Source organism: Rana temporaria, chromosome 9 (assembly GCF_905171775.1).
Source record: "Rana temporaria chromosome 9, aRanTem1.1, whole genome shotgun sequence".
NCBI classification, from domain to species: domain Eukaryota; kingdom Metazoa; phylum Chordata; class Amphibia; order Anura; family Ranidae; genus Rana; species Rana temporaria.
The window spans coordinates 1,216,935-1,233,972 of record NC_053497.1 but is presented as its reverse complement, the minus strand read 5'-3'; positions in this window follow the sequence as shown (position 1 = coordinate 1,233,972).

The following is a 17,038-nucleotide window of genomic DNA, read 5'->3' as shown; positions in this document are numbered from 1 at the left end:
GGCCCGCGGTGCCACCGGGCAAACTGGGCGGCTGCCTGGGGCGCACTGCTGCCTAGGGGCGCCCGGCCACTGGTGTTCCCCCTACTCTCTTCTCTCTGCAGCAATAGCAACTAAGTCTCAGCAGGCAGCCGCCGCTACAGAGGACTGTGTCCCGACTCCGAATGAATGGAAGCAGGTAAACATTAACTGATGGGCACTGGTGAGGCTGCATTGATGGGCACTGGTGAGGCTGCATTGATGGGCACTGGTGAGGCTGTATTGATGGGCACTGGTGAGGCTGCATTCATGGGCACTGGTGAGGCTGCATTGATGGGCACTGGTGAGGCTGCATTGATGGGCACTGGTGAGGCTGCTTTGATAGGCGCTGGTGAGGCTGTATTGATGGATGCTGGTGGGCTGCATTCAGGGCCGCCATCAGGGGGCTATAGGCATCACACCAGCCAGGGGCCCTCCTGATTTTTTTTTTTTGCATTACACCTGTAAGGGGCCCGATGGTCCCCAGGCCCCCCCCCCCCTCCCCCACTTATTACCTTGCATCAGGAGAGAAGAGACTATGCTTGTTTTTTTTTCGGCAGGGGGGCCCTGCCTAAAGATGTGTAAGGGACCCTGGGTAGGCTGCATTGATGGGCGCTGGTGAGGCTGCATTCATGGGCACTGGTGAGGCTGCATTGATGGGCGCTGGTGAGGCTGTATTTCATGGGCGCTGGTGAGGCTGTATTTCATGGGCGCTGGTGAGGCTGTATTTCATGGGCGCTGGTGAGGCTGCATTCATGGGCACTGGTGAGGCTGCTTTGATGGGCACTGGTGAGGCTGTATTTCATGGGCGCTGCTGAGGCTGTATTTCATGGGCACTGGTAAGGCTGCTTTGATGGGCACTGGTGAGGCTGTATTTCATGGGCGCTGCTGAGGCTGTATTTCATGGGCACTGGTAAGGCTGCTTTGATGGGCACTGGTGAGGCTGCCTTTGATGGGCACTGGGGAGGCTGCCTTTGATGGGTGATGGTAGGCTGTATTGATGGGCACTGGTGAGGCTGCATTGATGGGCACTGGTGAGGCTGCCTTTGATGGGCACTGGGGAGGCTGCCTTTGATGGGTGATGGTAGGCTTCATTGATGGGCACTGGGGAGGCTGCCTTTGATGGGTGATGGTAGGCTTCATTGATGGGCACTGGGGAGGCTGCCTTCGATGGGTGATGGTAGGCTGCATTTGATGGCTGTTTCATTAAAAAGGTGGGGTATACACGGGCAGGGCAAAGGGGGTGGAGTCAGGGGGTGTGTCAGAAACCCTTGCGCCGGCCCCGCCTGCAGTGCAGCAAATTATCACTTAAATAAAACAAAGAGGGGAGGAAAAGATACAATGTCTGTGCCGGGAACTGCATTGTGCGCGGTGGGCGTCGGGGACGCGTTTCGCCGTCTTTGCCTCGGGTGCTCCAGGACCTCGAGGGTCTTGGCACCCGGAAACGCGTCGGCGATGTGAAATGCTGTGTGTTGTCCTGATTCTCAGCAGACGGAGATCACATGACATTTCAGGAGCCATTCAGGCAGAAGAAGCCCAGAAAACCCCCCGAGGGCGCACAAACTTATTCTTTTACACAGAATGTATAATGACGGGAATTTCCTTAGTCTCTAATTTTCTCTTCCTTTTCCTTCTTCCTGGGAAAATCTCCGATCCTCTTCACTGGCAGGATCCGACATGGCGCGGGGCCCCTCCGAGAGCGTACCAGGCCAAAGGGGGTCCAACCCGCTACTAGCAAGGAGGACCTAATAAAGGGGGTCCAACCCGCTACTAGCAAGGAGGACCTAATAAAGGGGGTCTAACCCGCTACTAGCAAGGAGGACCTAATAAAGGGGGTCCAACCCGCTACTAGGAAGGGGGACCTAATAAAGGGGGTCCAACCCGCTACTAGCAAGGGGGACCTAATAAAGGGGGTCCAACCCGCTACTAGCAAGGGGGACCTAATAAAGGGGGTCCAACCCACTACTAGCAAGGAGGACCTAATAAAGGGGGTCCAACCCACTACTAGCAAGGGGGACCTAATAAAGGGGGTCCAACCCGCTACTAGCAAGGGGGACCTAATAAAGGGGTCCAACCCGCTACTAGCAAGGGGGACCTAATAAAGGGGGTCCAACCCACTACTAGCAAGAGGGACCTAATAAAGGGGATCCAACCCGCTACTAGCAAGGGGGACCTAATAAAAGGGGTCCAACCCACTACTAGCAAGGGGGGCCTAATAAAGGGGGTCTGACCCGCTACTAGCAAGGGGAACCTAATAAAGGGGGTCCAACCCACTACTAGCAAGGGGGGCCTAATAAAGGGGGTCTGACCCGCTACTAGCAAGGGGAACCTAATAAAGGGGGTCCAACCCGCTACTAGCAAGGGGGACCTAATAAAGGGGGTCCAACCCGATACTAGCAAGCGGGACCTAATAAAGGGGGTCCAACCCGCTACTAGCAAGGGGGACCTAATAAAAGGGGTCCAACCCACTACTAGCAAGGGGGACCTAATAAAGGGGGTCCAACCCACTACTAGCAAGGGGGACCTAATAAAGGGGGTCCAACCCACTACTAGCAAGGGGGACCTAATAAAGGGGGTCCAACCCACTACTAGCAAGGGGGACCTAATAAAGGGGGTCCAACCCACTACTAGCAAGGAGGACCTAATAAAGGGGGTCCAACCCACTACTAGCAAGGGGGACCTAATAAAGGGGGTCCAACCCGCTACTAGCAAGGGGGACCTAATAAAGGGGTCCAACCCGCTACTAGCAAGGGGGACCTAATAAAGGGGGTCCAACCCACTACTAGCAAGAGGGACCTAATAAAGGGGATCCAACCCGCTACTAGCAAGGGGGACCTAATAAAGGGGGTCCAACCCGATACTAGCAAGGGGGACCTAATAAAGGGGGTCCAACCCACTACTAGCAAGGGGGACCTAATAAAGGGGGTCCAACCCGCTACTAGCAAAGGGACCTAATAAAGGGGGTCCAACCCGCTACTAGCAAGGGGGACCTAATAAAGGGGGTCCAACCCGCTACTAGCAAGGGGGGCCTAATAAAGGGGGTCTGACCCGCTACTAGCAAGGGGAACCTAATAAAGGGGGTCCAACCCGCTACTAGCAAGGGGACCTAATAAAGGGGGTCCAACCCGCTACTAGCAAGGGGGACCTAATAAAGGGGGTCCAACCCGCTACTAGCAAGGGGGACCTAATAAAGGGGGTCCAACCCGCTACTAGCAAGGGGGACCTAATAAAGGGGGTCCAACCCGCTACTAGCAAGGGGGACCTAATAAAGGGGGTCCAACCCGCTACTAGCAAAGGGACCTAATAAAGGGGGTCCAACCCGCTACTAGCAAGGGGGACCTAATAAAGGGGGTCCAACCCGCTACTAGCAAGGGGGACCTAATAAAGGGGGTCTAACCGGCTACTAGCAAGAGGGACCTAATAAAGGGGGTCCAACCCGCTACTAGCAAGGGGGACCTAATAAAGGGGGTCCAACCCACTACTAGCAAGGGGGGCCTAATAAAGGGGGTCTGACCCGCTACTAGCAAGGGGAACCTAATAAAGGGGGTCCAACCCGCTACTAGCAAGGGGGACCTAATAAAGGGGGTCCAACCCGATACTAGCAAGGGGGACCTAATAAAGGGGGTCCAACCCGCTACTAGCAAGGGGGACCTAATAAAAGGGGTCCAACCCACTACTAGCAAGGGGGACCTAATAAAGGGGGTCCAACCCACTACTAGCAAGGGGGACCTAATAAAGGGGGTCCAACCCGCTACTAGCAAGGGGGACCTAATAAAGGGGGTCCAACCCACTACTAGCAAGGGGGACCTAATAAAGGGGGTCCAACCCACTACTAGCAAGGGGGACCTAATAAAGGGGGTCCAACCCGCTACTAGCAAGGGGGACCTAATAAAGGGGTCCAACCCGCTACTAGCAAGGGGGACCTAATAAAGGGGGTCCAACCCACTACTAGCAAGGGGGACCTAATAAAGGGGGTCCAACCCACTACTAGCAAGGGGGACCTAATAAAGGGGGTCCAACCCACTACTAGCAAGGGGGACCTAATAAAGGGGTTCAACCCGCTACTAGCAAGAGGGACCTAATAAAGGGGATCCAACCCGCTACTAGCAAGGGGGACCTAATAAAGGGGGTCCAACCCACTACTAGCAAGGGGGACCTAATAAAGGTGGTCAACCCGCTACTAGCAAAGGGGACCTAATAAAGGGGGTCAACCCGCTACTAGCAAGGGGGACCTAATAAAGGGGGTCCAACCCGCTACTAGCAAGGGGGACCTAATAAAGGGGGTCCAACCCACTACTAGCAAGGGGGACCTAATAAAGGGGGTCCAACCCACTACTAGCAAGGGGGACCTAATAAAGGGGGTCCAACCCGCTACTAGCAAGGGGGACCTAATAAAGGGGTCCAACCCGCTACTAGCAAGGGGGACCTAATAAAGGGGGTCCAACCCACTACTAGCAAGGGGGACCTAATAAAGGGGGTCCAACCCACTACTAGCAAGGGGGACCTAATAAAGGGGGTCCAACCCACTACTAGCAAGGGGGACCTAATAAAGGGGTCCAACCCGCTACTAGCAAGAGGGACCTAATAAAGGGGATCCAACCCGCTACTAGCAAGGGGGACCTAATAAAGGGGGTCCAACCCACTACTAGCAAGGGGGACCTAATAAAGGTGGTCAACCCGCTACTAGCAAGGGGGACCTAATAAAGGGGGTCAACCCGCTACTAGCAAGGGGGACCTAATAAAGGGGGTCCAACCCACTACTAGCAAGGGGGACCTAATAAAGGGGGTCCAACCCGCTACTAACAAAGGGGACCTAATAAAGGGGGTCCAACCCGCTACTAGCAAGGGGGGTCTAATAAAGGGGGTCCAACCCACTACTAGCAAGGGGGACCTAATAAAGGGGGTCCAACCCACTACTAGCAAGGGGGACCTAATAAAGGGGGTCCAACCCGCTACTAGCAAGGAGGACCTAATAAAGGGGGTCCAACCCACTACTAGCAAGGGGGACCTAATAAAGGGGGTCCAACCCACTACTAGCAAGGGGGACCTAATAAAGGGGGTCCAACCCGCAACTAACAAAGGGGACCTAATAAAGGGGGTCCAACCCGCTACTAGCAAGGGGGACCTAATAAAGGGGGTCCAACCCGCTACTAGCAAGGGGGACCTAATAAAGGGGGTCTAACCGGCTACTAGCAAGGGGGACCCAATAATGTGGCTGGAGAGAGTACATCAAGCTTGGTTACACCCCCCCAATCTCTTAAGACTCCCTATTGCTGCTTTAGTGTGACAGGCCGCCTCCTTGATAATTAGGAATGTTTGCGAGGGGCGGGGCTAAGCTTGACTTTTTATGGGATATATTCCTGAGCCCCGAGTTCTATATTCCTCAGTTGGATGTTTTTTCGGGGGGAGGGGGGGGGGGGCGGCGTTTTTCACTAAAGGTAACGCCCATTTTTATTTTTCCACCCGCCCGGGCTTGTGATGGCTTCACTATGAGGTTGATATCTCCATTCAGCGCCGGATGGCGAACGCAGCTGTTACAGCTTCCAATAGCTCCCCAGCTGTGCTCTTAATTATTTCAATTAATTAGGATAATTGCACTTCGGTTCTGTCTGCCGAAAAAGCTCCGCGATTCAGGCGGTGATATTTTAGGAATGCGTCTCGTGGCTTCTGCGCCCCGGAGAATGAGCGCCGCAATTTACAGCACGTGTCATGAATGTCAGAGCATCCTAAGACGGTTTAGTAAATGGCATCTGTGTGACGAAACCCGTGGGGCCGACAAGCAAGCGTCTACCCAGACCAGAGAGCGGCAGGGAAGCCAAGTGCTTACATCTGAAGCGGGTAGAGGGAAGAAGGACTGGCACTGAAAGAGGAGAGGTACAGATGTTGTGTTAGAGAGAATTGCCCAGTGGGGGCTGGTACTCCAAATTATTTGGGGGGGGGGCAAACAAACTGAAGAAAAAAAACATCAATTGCAGCCTCACTGTGCCCATCAAACACAGCCACTGTGCCCATCAAATGCAGCCACTGTGCCTATCAAACACAACCACTGTGCCCATCAAACACAGCCACTGTGCCCATCAAACACAGCTACTGTGCCCATCAAACACAGCCACTGTGCCCATCAAACACAGCTACTGTGCCCATCAAACACAGCCACTGTGCCCATCAAACACAGTCACTGTGCCCATCAAATGCAGCCACTGTGCCCATTAAACGCAGCCACTGTGCCCATCAAACACAGCCACTGTGCCCATCAAACACAGCCACTGTGCCCATCAAACACAGTCACTGTGCCCATCAAATGCAGCCACTGTGCCCATCAAACACAACCACTGTGCCCATCAAACACAACCACTGTGCCCATCAAACACAGCCACTGTGCCCATCAAACACAGCCGCTGTGCCCATCAAATGCAGCCACTGTGCCCATCAAACGCAGCTACTGTGCCCATCAAACACAACCACTGTGCCCATCAAACACAACCACTGTGCCCATCAAACACAGCTACTGTGCCCATCAAACACAGCCACTGTGCCCATCAAGCACAGCTACTGTGCCATCAAACACAATCACTGTGCCCATCAAACACAGCCACTGTGCCCATCAAACACAGCCACTGTGCCCATCAAACACAGTCACTGTGCCCATCAAATGCAGCCACTGTGCCCATCAAACACAGCCACTGTGCCCATCAAACACAGCTACTGTGCCCATCAAACACAGCCACTGTGCCCAGCAAATGCAGCCACTGTGCCCATCAAACGCAGCCACTGTGCCCATCAAACGCAGCCACTGTGCCCATCAAACACAGCCACTGTGCCCAGCAAATGCAGCCACTGTGCCCATCAAACGCAGCCACTGTGCCCATTAAACACAGCCACTGTGCCCATCAAACACAGCCACTGTGCCCATCAAACACAGCCACTGTGCCCATCAAACACAGTCACTGTGCCCATCAAATGCAGCCACTGTGCCCATCAAACACAACCACTGTGCCCATCAAACACAACCACTGTGCCCATCAAACACAGCCACCGTGCCCATCAATTGCCCATCAATCAATAGATACGCTGGCGTAAAACGTTCCTGAATCTGGGCCATAGTGTATATCACAAAATGTCTATATCCAAACAGAGAGTCTGGAATGCCAAGGCATATAAAGTCCCAGTAATGTGTACAATATACAGAGGCCCAGATTCTCGTATATGGGCATAAAACTGTGCGGGCGTAACGTATCTGATTTACGTTACGCCGCCGCAAGTTTTACAGGCAAGTGCTTTATTCGCAAATAACTTGCCTGTAAAGTTGCGGCGGCGTAGCGTAAATCACCCCGGCGCCGAACGGTACACCGCCCCTCCCGCCGCCATCCGGTGCTTCTCCTGGCTCTCCACTGCCATCGGGGACCCGGAGAAAGAATTGTCCGGCGCAGGAAGCATAGAGATGACTGGTGACCAGATGGTCACCAGTCATCTCTATGACCGTCGGAGGCCCGGGGCGCGATGTGATGACGTCACGCCCGGGTCCCCGTAAGTAAACAAAGCCGCGATTGCGGCTAGTAAGCAACAGTAGTCATGAGATCGGTGAAATTTTTTTCACCGATCTCATGCTTTTCAGCCTGGAGGAGAGCTGTGGGGGGAGGGGAAGGTCTTTTTGACCCCTTCCCCCGCATCTCTCCATAAAGAGGACCTGTCACACACATTTCCTGTTACAAGATGTGTTTACATTCCTTGTAATAGGAATAAAAGTAATAAAAAAAAAAAGTGTAACAAAATAAATAAATAAGTAAAAAATAAAATAAAATAATAATAAAAAAAATTAACACGCCTCTGCCCCCGGTAGCTCGCGCACAGAAGCGAACGCACACGTAAGTCCCGGCGACATATGTAAACGCCGTTTAAACCACATATGTGAGGTATCGCCGCGTGCGTTAGAGCGCCAGCAACAATTCTAGCACTAGACCTCCTCTGTAACTCTAAACTGGTAACCTGTAAAAAAAAATCAAAGCGTTGCCTATGGAGATTTTTAAAGCGGGGGTTCCGCGGGTTTAATTTTTTTTTTTTTTTAAGTTTTCTGGCGCTCTTACCTTGTGTAGGTAAAAGCTCATCTGTCCCAGTCCTTCAGCCCGCTGCAGTGGTAATCGCGATAAAACGATCATTTATAAAATCCGAAGATGGACGTTACCATCTTCACTGTGGGCACTGTGAAGCCCTGCTCGTTCTTCTTCCGGGATGCGGCGAATCCTGACACGCTGGCGAAGTCACATGACCCGCCAGACGTCACGTGACCCGCGAGATATCGCGGGATTTCGACACAGCGCGTCTCCTGGAATTCTCAGGAGACGCTACCAGGAGGGAGCGCTGATGGGGGATATTAGAAAACCACGCCCACTCCCGCGGGGAATAGTGAGTGACAGCTCACAAAAGGGCCTCGTTTAAGGTAAGGAGGCCGATTAAAAAAATTAAACAAACGAACACATTGTGTACCATGGCAGATGTTTTTAACAAGCAGAACTTGCAAATTAGGGTGAACCACCGCTTTAAGTACCGAAGTTTGGTGCCATTCCATGAGTGTGCGCAATTTTAAAGCGTGACATGTTAGGTATCTATTTACTCAACGTAACTTCATCTTTCATATTTTACAAAAAAATTGGGCTAACTTTACTGTTTTGTTATTTTCTTTAATTCATAAAACTAGGGTTGTTCCCCGATACCACTTTTTTAGGACTGAGTACGAGTACCGATACTTTTTTTTAAATGTGTCCCCAAATGCAGCCATGTCCCCTCACAAATGCAGCCATGTCCCCTCACAAATGCAGCCATGTCCCCCACAGATGCAGCCATGTCCCCTCACAAATGCAGCCATGTCCCCCACATATGCAGCCATGTCCCCCCACATATGCAGCCATGTCCCCTCACAAATGCAGCCATGTCCCCCCTATATGCAGCCATGTCCCCTCTATATCCAGCCATGTCCCCCATAAATCCAGCCATGTCCCCCCTATATCCAGCCATGTCCCCCATAAATCCAGCCATGTCCCCTCTATATCCAGCCATGTCCCCCATAAATCCAGCCATGTCCCCCCTATATCCAGCCATGTCCCCCCATACCTAGATGCCGCCGCATGGTTAAACAGCATGTGGGGAACATCACAGCTTTCGTATGAATAGCTGTAGTGTTCCCGCTGCGCCGCGTATAGACACTCCCCCTTGCTCGGGATTGGACAGATCCGCCCAATCCCGAGCAAGGGGGAGTGTCTATACGCGGTGCGGCGGGAAACACTACAGCTATTCAAATGAAAGCTGTGATATTCCCCGCACGCTGTTTAACCATGCGGCGGCAGCATTGTTGCGGTATGCGACGGGGTCGGCGGCGGCATTCGTTGCGGCGGGGGTCAAGTATTCTATTTAGGCATCGGGGGTATTTGCGGGAGTACAAGTACTCCCGCAAATACTCGGTATCGGTCCCGATACCGATACTGGTATCGGTATCGGGACAACCCTACATAAAACAATTATTTCCCCCAAAAAAAGGCGTTTGAAAAATGATTGCGCAAATACCGTGCAAGATAAAACGTTGCAATGACCGTCGTTTTATTCCCTAGGGTGTCTGCTAAAAAAAGCATATATAATTTTTGGGGGTTCTGCGTAATTTTCTAGCAAAAGAATGATGATTTGTACATGTAGGAGAGAAGTGCCAGAATAGGCCCCCCGGTATTGAGGTGGTTAAGTGAAGGGCAGTAAAGGCAGGCGTCCCAATACTTTTGGTAATATGGTGTATACGAGTTCAACACACAAAAAAAAAAAGGTTATTTCTTCAAATTTATCTTTTAAAAATGTAGAAATCTATTAGTGACACAAGTGTGTTTAAATGTATCTGAACAAGAATTCATGTTGGAAAAAATCTATTTTGGGCCTTGAGTTGTGCTGCAAATGTCATTGTCCGTCCAACGTACAATCCGTGACATGCGGCCCCGCGTGGGTTTATAATGCGATGCAAAGCAGGTGAGGCTTTGGATGTGCCGCGCTCTTATTGATGGTAAAATGTTGAATCTCTTTATATCTTCCTTCCTTTCAGTCTTCTTTCATGGCTTCAGAAGTGCTGTTAGGATTTTGATCCCAGCTGGCCTCCCGCTCTCAAGAGGAGGCATCAAATAAATCCTGTCTCCGGATTTTCCCCTGGAAGGTGGATTAATGCCGATTTCTTTCCAAGATTCTTACAGGAATAAATGTATAGGCAAGGTCAGCTGGATCGATGGTGATTAGCCAAAGACCCGTCGCCCGAGCCTGCTTAGTATTTATGGGATGTTTGGCCCATCGGTGAAACTTCTTCCAGGAAACTCCCGTACTGGCACACAAGAAAATGCGCCGTTATAAGTCAGGCTGGGGGAGCCCTAGTGCACTTGGGGCATTGGGAGCTAAACACCTCACACGAGCATGGGTATAACCAGCCTGTGTGCGCCCTGAAGAAAACTGGAGGTCGGGGGAGGAGTAGACTTGCACCCAGGAAGAGGCGGTTGTAGACTTTCCGTTCTTTACGGGAGTGGGGGCTAGGGAAGATTGCAAAAAGCCTTTTAGGGTCCCAAAAAACTGTGCCCACCCGGGGTTGGAAGAGCACAATTATACAAAATGTTTTTGGATCTTGTAGTATTAACAGTAACTTTTCCTCTTGCAATTAGTCATTTTGGGTGTTTTACCATACTTTTGGCAATATAGTAGGTGTGATGGTCAGGTGTCCACCAACATTTGACCAAATATTGGGTGTGATGGTCTGGTGTCCACCAACTTTTGACCATAAATTAGGTGTGATGGTCAGGTGTCCACCAACCTTTGACCATATATTAGGTGTGATGGTCAGGTGTCCACCTACCTTTGACCATATATTAGGTGTTATGGTCAGGTAACAAAGGTTGATGGACACCTGACCATCAACCTTTCACCATAGATTAAGTGTGATGGTCAGGTGTCCACCAAACTTTGACCTTGGATTAAAGCGGGGGTTCACCCTAAAACTACTTTCTGGTATTACAATGTCCCGACACATTACAAGGAGTAATGGTGTGGGCATTCCTAACTTGCTGGTGATTGACGTGATGACCAAAAACGAGCTCCCCCCGTCGCATAAGCTGCGTCACGATTGCCGAAAGAAGCCAACGGCGAGTCGGCGCTATACTGTTTGGCTCCTTTCGGCAATCCTGACGCAGCTTATGCGATGGGGGGAGCTCATTTTTGGTCATCACGTCAATCACCAGCAAGCCACTGCCGCGGGATTCGCAACCCGGAAGCCGCGGGTGAACTAGCTGTACCGAGGTATGTACAGCATAAAAAAAAAACTGGCATAATTGTATTGTAATGTGTCGGGACATTGTAATACTAGAAAGTAGTTTTAGGGTGAACCCCCGCTTTAAGTGTGATGGTCAGGTGTGAACCAACCTTTGACCATATATTAGGTGTGATGGTCAGGTGTACACCAACTTTTGACCATATTTTAAGTGTGATTGTTAGGTGTCCACCAACCTTTGGCCATATATTGAGTGTGGCGGTCAAGTGTCCACCAACCCTTGGCCATTTATTAAGTGTAATGGTCAGGTGTCCACCAACCCTTTGCCATTTATTAGTTGTGATTTTCAGGTGTCCACCAACCTTTGATGTTTTAAGAAGAAGAGGAAAGGTAGGCTGGTAAGGGGATTGTTGTAGGCCAGGGGTCTCAAACTGACGACCCTCCAGCTGTTACAAAACTACATGTCCCATCAAACTACAAGTCCCATCATTTCTCTGCCTGTGGGAGTCATGCTTGTAACTGTCAGCCTTGCAATGACTTATGGGACTTGTAGTTTCGCAACAGCTGGAGGAAACCAGTTTGAGACCCCTGTTGTAGACTGTCGGTATGGCGGGGAAGGATAATGGGTAGTGGGACAAACCCAACCGGGACAGAGGCTTTTGGAGGGGACTGCAGGGCAGCCTCTTGCCTACTGACTGGCATTCGAGGGAGCTTCAAGAATTCAGGAAGACGTCCTGCTATATACTGTAATGCAAGATGACCTCACCACATTTAACAGTCAAGGAAGCCATGATGGTCTCTGCCACCTTGAAACGCATTGAGAAGATGTATGTGAGAAGAAAACTCATTAATGAGATTTGGATATCCCTGGGTCTTCTTGAATAAGGTGCCGGACTGTCTGGGTGGGCACTAACCTGAGTCTTCTAGGCTTGGCTATGTGACTAGTTGTTAATTAGCTTACAGTTGAATTTGTTTACTGTTTATGTTAGCTTTTCATTAGATTTACTGACATTACTGTTTACAGTTTGCATTGTTTAGGATAATGTCATCAAGCTTTTACCTGATTTTGTGTGGTATATATTCAGTGTGAATTTACAATAAAGGCAGTTCCAGTTTGCACCTAAGCTAGTGTTGTCTAGTTCTTGGGTGCAACACTCAGCTATAACACCTTGTTCCTGGTTCCAGAGCGGAGGAAGCTGTATCTTGGCAGAAGCACCCAGGCTGGGGTGATAGGCGGTCGGTCACAGGTCATAAAGATGAGAGGAAGGGTTAAGTAGGTGATAGAACCATACTGTCTAGTTGACATCGTAGCAGCTGAGGAAAGAGGGGATGGTGAGTGTGCCAGTATTGGCAGGGGAGGACGAAGACTAAGTCAGCGCCATTATTACTGTTGTACAAGGTTGGTAAAACAAAAGTGGATTCCTGCTGGGAGGGCTGAGGCAAAATCATTATAATTTGTATAAGGAGGCACTTGATTGTAGCTGATTGTCACTCAATTGCTACTTCACCTTTTATGATGAGCATAGCCACTAAGTATTATTTTATTGCTTCTCTTCCTTTAAGGGTCATTCTAATATTGCTCCTCCTTTTTTGGCATGCTTATCCACCAGATATCATTGCATTGCTGTTGCTCCTTTTATGGGGAGAATTTCCAACAGGTGCCCCTCCACTAATGCTCCTTCTTTGGGGTTTTACTCCACCTCATTTGCTGGCAAGCTTACCTTTCAGGAGCCATCCATTGCTGCTTCTCTTTAGGGTGTCATTGTCAATGCTACTTCTCTTTTGTGTCAAGCTTATCTGCCAGGTGTCTCTCCAGTGCTCTGCTAATTTGGGTGCCATTCCATTGCTGTTCTTCTTTAGGTTGTCTCTCTCTATTACTGCTCCTATTTTTCTAGCAAGTTTATCTGCCAGCAGTCATTCTTTGGTGATGATCCTTTGGGTCTCACTTCATTGCTGTTCATCCTTTTGGGTGTCACGCCATTTCTGCTCTTGCTTTGGGTGTTCCACTATTGATGCTCTTTTTGGTGTCTCTCGATTGCTGCTCTTCTTTTGGGTGTCTCTCCATTGCTGCTCTTCCTTTTGATGTTTCTCCATTGCTGCTCTTCCTTTGGGTGTCTCTCCATTGCTGCTCTTCCTTTGGATGTCTCTCCATTACTGCTCTTCGTTTGGGTGTCTCTCCATTGCTTCTCTTCCTTTGCGTGTCTCTTCATTGCTGCTCTTCCTTTTGATGTCACTTCATTGCTACTCTTCCTCTGGGCGTCACTCCATTGCTGCTCGTCCTTTGGGTGTCTCTCCTTTGCTGCTCTACCTTTGGGTGTCTTTCCATTGCTGCTCTTCCTTTGGGTGTCTCTCAGTTGCTTCTCTTCCATTGGGTGTCTCTCCATTGCTGCTCTTCCTTTGGGTGTCTCTCCTTTCCTGCTCTTCCTTTAGGTGTCTCTCCATTACTTCTCTACCTTTGGGTGTCTCTCCATTGCTGCTCTTCCTTTGGGTATCTCTCTATTGCTGCTCGTCCTTTGGGTGTCACTCCATTGCTGCTCCTCCTTTGGGTGTCCCTCAGTTGCTTCTCTTCCATTGGGTGTCTCTCCTTTCCTGCTCTTCCTTTGGGTGTCTCTCCATTACTTCTCTACCTTTGGGTGTCTCTCCATTGCTGCTCTTCCTTTGGGTATCTCTCTATTTGTCATGAGGATCCTGCCAGAAACAGGCGACTTAGATTTTGCGGTTCCCGATCGCGGCTGCGATCACGCATGCGCGTGCATGCACGGGTGCACACGCCTATTGGAGCCAGGCGGGGTATTTAAGCCGGCCCCTCACACACCATCCCTGCTGTCTGCTCTACAGCGTTGAGTACCTGAAACCTGATCTGAGACTTACCTGTGAAAGACCCCGGCTTACCTGTGACTATTCCAGCCATCCGCCTGCACCTGATCCTTGGCCTGTTCTGACTACCCTTCTGCCTGCACCTCTGTACCTCGCTGTCCGCCCCGATATCTGACCCGGCTTGTCTGACCTTCTGTGCTGATCCAGTCAGCTCCAGTCTGCTGAAAGATTCCAGTTGTCCTAGTTCCAGTCCAGCTGAACGATTCCAGTTTGTCCTAGTTCCAGTCCAGCTGAACGATTCCAGTTTGTCCTAGTTCCAGTCCAGCTGAACGATTCCAGTTTGTCCTAGTTCCAGTCCAGCTGAACGATTCCAGTTTGTCCTAGTTCCAGTCCAGCTGAACGATTCCAGTTTGTCCTAGTTCCAGTCCAGCTGAACGATTCCAGTTTGTCCTAGTTCCAGTTAGGGTGACCACGTGTCCCGGTTTGCCCGGGATCGTCCCGTAATTTAACTTTTTGTCCCGTGTCCCGGGAGCCTTCAATGCGGGACAATAGTTCGTCCCGGAATCAAACATGGACTGCCTGCCAGCCTGCCACACTCACTACCGCAGTGCCGCTGTTTGAAATCACTGGTTGCTAGGGCCGCCCCGCTTGTAGCAACCAGTGACATCACCGTGTCCCTCTCTCTGAGGCTCCGACTCCACCCCCACCTCCTCCTCTTCTCCTCCTCCTCCAGCCGCGGTTCTTGCAGCGCAGCAGAGAGAGCAGCTCAGCATCGTCAGGACACGGTCAGACTGAGTCAGACAAGTGAGTCACTCACCTACCACCGCGGCGCAGACGACCAAGCCCTCCGACCTCTTCCTAGCCCGCTCCAGCCCACTGCCCAGCGCAGGCCAGCAGCGACAGTGAGTGACCTCGGCTGCTCAGCACCAGCTGGATTCGGTCCGTCCCGACCTCCCGCCGCTGCCTGCACTGCAGCGAATTTCAGGCCCGCCGCCCGCGACATCTCAGACAGTCTGACCTCCTCCAGGGCCCATGCCGGCTCCTCCTCCTCCCGCCCGAGCGGCCCGAAGTTCGGAACCAGAAGAGAAGACCAGCCGGCTGGCTGAAGACTGCCCTGCTCCACCACCACCAGACGAGGGGTCACTCCAAATCGTATTAAAAGGTGAGCAAAAAGGGGCAAATTACACTGGCTGGCAGCATCTGATGGGGCACAGTAGCGACAATTTAAATATGGACACACTGGCATTTGATGGGGCACAGTAGCGACAATTTAAATATGGGCACACTGGCATTTGATGGGGCACAGTAGCGACAATTTAAATATGGGCACACTGGCATTTGATGGGGCATAGTAGCGACAATTCATGGGCACACTTGCGGCATCTGATGGAGGCACAGTAGCGACAATTCATGGGCACACTGGCAGCAGTTGATGGGGCACAGTAGTTACAATTAATCAACACACTGGCAGCATATGATCTGATGGGCACAGTAGCGGCAATTGATAGGCACACTGGCAGCATCTGATAGGCACAGTAGCAGCAATTGATGGGCACATTGGCAGCATTTGATGGGGCACAGTAGCGACAATTGATCGGCACACTGGCAGCATCAGATGGGGCACAGTAGTGGCATTTGATGGGAACAGTGGCTGCATTTGATGGGAACAGTGGCTGCATTTGATGGGAACAGTAGCTACATTTGATGGGAACAGTGGCGGCATTTGATGGGAACAGTGGCTGCATTTGATGGGGAACAGTGGCGGCATTTGATGGGGAACAGTGGCGGCATTTGATGGGGAACAGTGGCGGCATTTGATGGGAACAGTGGCTGCATTTGATGGGAACAGTGGCTGCATTTGATGGGAACAGTGGCAGCATTTGATGGGGAACAGTGGCGGCATTTGATGGGAACAGTGGCGGCATTTGATGGGAACAGTGGCGGCATTTGATGGGAACAGTAGCGGCATTTGATGGGAACAGTGGCGGCATTTGATGGGAACAGTGGCGGCATTTGATGGGAACAGTGGCGGCATTTGATGGGAACAGTGGCGGCATTTGATGGGAACAGTGGCGGCATTTGATGGGAACAGTGGCGGCATTTGATGGGAACAGTGGCGGCATTAGATTGGGCACAAGTGGCTGCATTTGATTGGGCACAAGTGGCTGCATTTGATTGGGCACAAGTGGCTGCATTTGATGGGGCACAAGTGGCTGCATTTGATGGGGCACAAGTGGCTGCATTTGATGGGGCACAAGTGGCTGCATTTGATGGGGCACAGTGGCAGCATTTGATGGGGCTTAGGGCCCTCTTTTGATCTTGCACACGGGCCCGCTGATTTCATGATACGCCCCTGCCCCCAAAGTACGCAAAAAAATATGTAAAAAAACATATATTTTTTAGGGGGGGGGGGGTGTCCCTGAATGGCAATTTGGAAATGTGGTCACCCTAGTTCCAGTCCAGCTGAACGATTCCAGTTTGTCCTAGTTCCAGTCCAGTTGCTGAGCTGATCTGGTCTGCTAAGCTGATCCAGTCTATTGGACCTATCCTCTCTGCTGAGCTGATCCTGTCTGGTGTGGGTTTCCTGTCTGCTGAGCTGATCCAGTCTATTGGACCTATCCTCTCTGCTGAGCTGATCCAGTTCCGGTATTCCAGTTCCTGCAAGAAAGCTTCTACTAGACTGACCCACTGCCTCTTCCTGTTGATCCTGCCAGGCACCCGTGCCCCTCCTTACTCCTGTGCCTTCTGTTATCCTATCAGGGGGCCACGAGTGGGAGCTGTAAGGGAGGCCGACCTCTGCAATTCGGGCTCATCACCATCAGGTACGTGACAGTAGCAGACAGCCATGTCTGAGCCCGAGCAGAGAGTCTCCCCTATGGAAGAACTGTGTCAGCACCTGGCTGGTTTAACTGAAGCAGTTAAGAATCT